At 36.3% G+C, this 5140-nt stretch overlaps 1 non-coding gene across 1 annotated transcript; it reads right to left on the bottom strand.

Moving 5' to 3' along the window:
- Positions 1 to 3735: 3735 nt before the first annotated feature.
- Positions 3736 to 3844, bottom strand: LOC131226445 (small nucleolar RNA R71). Its single transcript, XR_009161830.1, has one exon. It is a non-coding gene; the product is annotated as a small nucleolar RNA R71 (small nucleolar RNA).
- Positions 3845 to 5140: the final 1296 nt, after the last annotated feature.

The following is a 5140-nucleotide window of genomic DNA, read 5'->3' as shown; positions in this document are numbered from 1 at the left end:
CCACCATCAAAACTATAATCTGAGAAATTTCACTTATGAACAAGTCACTTGAATGTAACAGTATACATGTTTTACCTCTTGATCACTCCAAAAATCTACTTGTGATCATCCGTTTACAAAAATGACTGTACACGCACTTACATATATGATCAGAGTACTAACCATCAAGTTTTTCTATTTTTAACATATCATCTGACCATCCATTATGTTGGTTGATATATGTACAATTCCTTAATTAATTTGGTGAATAATTATTTATTCATAATGATTTATATATATGTTTTTTCGTAAGAATTACTTAGAAACGTGCCTACAATCATGTAAAACCATTAAATTTTCCAAAACTCTCATATCAACAATAATTACGAAAATGCCATTAACCTAGATCCCTGAATTCTAGATCACATGGTTCCCACGATCCGTTTGATATAAAATTTTATACCATGCCTATGTATCATAAATTAACCATACGTGTGAAATTTCAGCCCTCAGATCATTGCAAAAGTGACCCAATTGACAAATCAATCCCTTAACCACTGATTTTGGTGTCCATCGAGTGAAAAAACATCATGGGTAGTTGTAGTAGGATATTTTCTTTCATATGAATGACTTAGATTACTCATAATATGAACTAAATGTGAAATATGAAGGCCCCACTTTGGTAGGCTTTTCCTTAGGCACGAAGTTATCTTATCAAGGCCTACAAACTCCTTATAAATTTGGATCTTCTAATTTAATCACTTCTTTTCGTCCATCGCAACTCAAATTTAGATCACACTTTGGTCTCATATGACTACGAGCTTATACGAATTTTAGGCCTCGATCTATGATCTTACACTGTTGAAGATTGAAGTCAGTTCCTTCCTTTTGGTACAAAAGATGAAATTTTATATTTAGGCATTTTCTATCATCGATCAACCACCAAATTTTGTCCAAGTATTTGCTTATCTTGACTACACATTTCTCCAAAAATTAGGCCATGATCATCAAGTATAGATCGTTAGATGACATCAAGTTCATTTTAACACCTGAAGGGAGAATTTTCAAGATAGGTTAATCTAAATTTCGGATCACCAAGAAAATCATATACCCCAACTCTATTCGACGACCCTGACACAATGGACGAATTAGATTTAAAGAAAGATCATTAGAAAATGGTAAATTGGAGAAAACTCAATCCAAGTGGGATGTGAAATACACCCCTGTCACATGCCCACTGCTTTATAAAAGGAGTGTGCTTTCCCCTCTCCTCTCACACACCCAATCTCCCAATGCCTAATGAGAAAGAGAGAGAAAGAAAAAGAAAGAGAAAGAGAGAGAAAAAGAAAGAGGAGTGTGTGTTCCCCTCTCCTCTCACATGCCTAATCTCATATGACTACGAAGTTATACAAACTTTAGACCCCGATTTATGATCCTACGTCGTTGAATGTTGAAGCCAATTTCTTCAGTTTAATACAAAAGGTGAAATTTTAGATTTAAAATTTTTTCGCCATCAATTAACCACCAAATTTTGTCTAACCGTTTGTCTATCCTGACTACAAATTTCTCCCAAAATTGGGCCTTGTTCATCAAGTGTAGATTGTTAATTGAAACCAAGTTCGTTTTGGTACCTGTAGGGAAAATTTTCAAGATAGGCCAATTTAAATTTCATATCACCAAGAAAATCATATACCCCGACTCTATTCGACGACCCTAACACGATGAACAAACTAGATTTAAAGAAAGATCATCAGAAAAAGGGCAAATTAGAGAAATCCATTCTAAGTATGATATGAAACACACCCCTCTCACACCCCCACTAATTTTATAAAAGGGGTATGCATTCTCCTCTCTACTCACACACCCAATCTCCTAATGCCCAAGGAAGAGAGAGAAAGAGAAGGAGAAGGAGAAAGAGAAAGGACAAAGAGTAGGAGAAAGAAAAAGATAAGCCTAGACACCCATCATCATCTTCCTTCTCCACGTGTGGTATCTCCCTCTTGCTCAAACGATGTCGTGATTCATGTAGAAGCTTTCTTACATGGATATCTTCCTAGGGTTTAGATCTAAGGCTAAAGTGAGGGATTCCTTGAAGCTTACACTAATTTGAGTTAATATGATGTAACTTGTTTTTGTACACTTTCATATTCTTGTGATTTTCCATGCAATTCATTGATTTACTACTATCAATTATTTATCCTTTAAAAACTATGGTTAATGTATGATTTTAATTATACGTGATCCCTATGAATTTATGTGGGGTGATGGATACAAGCTTTGCCCTTTACTAATTTTGAGAGCGATGCGTGCTTCCACTCTATATTGAGTTGGCATTTTGCTCCTCTCCCCTTATTCTTGTTGAGTTAGCCTATTTTCTACTCTTCTCTTTTATTGAGATAACATGATTCAATTTATTTCCACTTTGGTGCAAGTGATGTGCTAGAGGTCTCACAACTAGTGATTCAAATATTTTATCATGGACGTAATGTGCTTTGGGTAGTGACCTTCTTAGTCGACACGTAATTTCATAGATTTTAGGTAATAGTGCACAAATCGATGTAAGTAATTCGCAATGCACGTTACATTACTTCTGGGATTCGATGTCGCAAATAGTCACTCCATGAACAAATCGTGTCATATAATTCATCTTATTCATGTGTTGTGCCGCATCGATGTATTCATGTAAATCCACGGTAACATTAGACATGTCGACAAATCTCCGTTGTGTGAAAATGCGGGCGAGCCAAGTTTTCTATTAATTATAGTCCACGTTATGATGATCACTACATATGATGAGCCGCACATACTTTGTTAGGCATGTATTCATACCGATACCACTCGTAGTAGTGGAGTATGAGACGTATCAGAACCCTTACATTACTCTTATGAATCTCTTGAATTATTGTTAATCTTAACGGATAACTATTATTATGAGTAAAACATTGACCCTCTCCAACCATATAAATGATGTAGGTGATATGCGGATTGAAGAGACGGATGACAATCCCCTAAAGAGACAGCTTTATGTTTAGTTTTATTTATTTCTACTGTAAACTTTGATAATGTAATAAGCTCACATTGAGAGGGAATTTAATAATTTGTTGAATTCTTTTAATATAATGGAATAATAAATACAGTTGATTTTACTCTCGTGAATGGTTACTTTCATGAATGCAACTGGATGTGACCTAAATGGAAAGAAAATCAAGGTAAGATTTTGAAGCATCCAAATCTTTACATTATTAACACCGAGAATTCTAGGGCATGAGTATGTACTCGAGCCGTGAAAATTCAGGGTGTTACAAAAGCCCTCTGAATTAAATGAAGTTATGACCGCAAATCAACCTCGACACCCAATCGAGGAGGTTAAGGATGAAAATGAGGTACATCACACTCCCTTGCCTCGTACTTTACAAGACTACTTACAACTGGCGAGGGTGAGTACACCTTGTGGTATGATATTTCTAGTTAATGTAAGAAACATGGATTTGAAATCGGAAGTCATACAACTCCTTCCTAATTTTCATGGACTAGAATCTGAAAGTCCATACTTGCACATCAAAGAGTTCAACGAGATAGTTGCCACTTTGCACTTTCTAAACATGTCTGGTGACATGGTAAGACTAAAGTTGTTCCCCTTTTCATTAAAGGAAAAGGCTAAGTTGTGGCTGCACTCCTTAAAGTCGCGATCTATTAGCGCATGAGCCGAGATGACTCGGGAGTTCTTTAAAAAGTTCTTCCCGTTTCACAAAACAAATACTTTAAGGAAAGTAATCATGAATTTTACTCAAAAAGAGGAAGAGACCTTCTTTCAATGTTGAGAACGATACAAGGATCTCATCAATTCATGTCCACATCATGGCTATGAAATATAGCAGGTAATAAGATTTTTCTATAATGGATTGACTTCGTCCATGCAACAATTTGTAGAGATGATGTGTAACAAAAAATTCATGAACAATGAGGTTGATGATGCATGGGATTATTTGGATCAACTCACTGAAAATGCGCAATCATAGGACACCTCCCCAAAACCCACCACTTCTAAGCCTACTCAGTCAAGAGAGAAGGGAGGCATCTACTTTTTAATGAAAGAAGAGGATATGAGTGCAAGAGTGGCCAATCTCACAAGAAAAGTTGAGGCCATGGAGCTTAAGAAGGTGGAACATGTTAGACCCGAGGAGGTTATGGAAGTTACTTGTGATATTTGTGCTAGCAACATACTTATAACTAAGAATTGTCATACATTTCTTGCTTTTCAAGGGTCGTCGAACGAGCAATCAAATATCGTAAACAGCTACCACCTCAAATACATATAATTCCAATCGGAGGAACCATCCAAACCTCAGTTGGAGGAACAGACAAACGGAGACATCTCAAGAGGTCCTTACCCAACTTCTTAATCAAAGGAAACCTCAAGAGGATCCGGTTCAAAAATTCATGCAAAACCAAGAGCTTTTCAATCAAGGCACACTTCGAGCATTACAAGATCTTATGAAAGTTGTGAAAAAGATTGAAAGATAGGTTTGGTTTGTTTGGTTTTGGTATGAGACAATATTTCCTATTACGATCTTCTTCCATTTATAACCTTAATCCAGCCATTCTAGATTTTTCCCACATCCTGACAGTTATAAAAACCATTCACCACTGCTCTATTTCTTGATTATTCTCACGTTCTTTGCTTCCCCTTGCACCACTTGTCAACTGATCATGCGACTTCACTTGTTACACACCTGTCATTCATTTGCATAAACACGATCGCTAGCCCTATCAACCACTTTAATAATGTTCGGTTGTGACTATTGCGTCGTGGCTCTATTTTCCGAACTATAACCATACATATATCAGGAAATCATTCAATCATACTACACGTGCCCGTATAGATCACATGTAAACAAACTTAATTGGCTGAGACAGGACTTGGTCGGAATGGGTATGAACAATATATTTCTTGGAACATCAATTATCTCTTGGTCCAAGTCCAACATAGAAGTTGAGTATTGTGTTATGTTTGCAACCTACAATGAGATCAATTGGCTTTGTGGACTTCTTTCATATTTTGGAATTGTTCTTCCTAACCCGACTCCTCTTTATTTCGATAACATCAGTGCCATCCAAATTAATTCTAATGTTATATTTCATGAATGGACGAAACACATGC

Source organism: Magnolia sinica, chromosome 14 (assembly GCF_029962835.1).
Source record: "Magnolia sinica isolate HGM2019 chromosome 14, MsV1, whole genome shotgun sequence".
NCBI classification, from domain to species: domain Eukaryota; kingdom Viridiplantae; phylum Streptophyta; class Magnoliopsida; order Magnoliales; family Magnoliaceae; genus Magnolia; species Magnolia sinica.
This window is presented reverse-complemented; position numbering and strand designations above follow the sequence as displayed.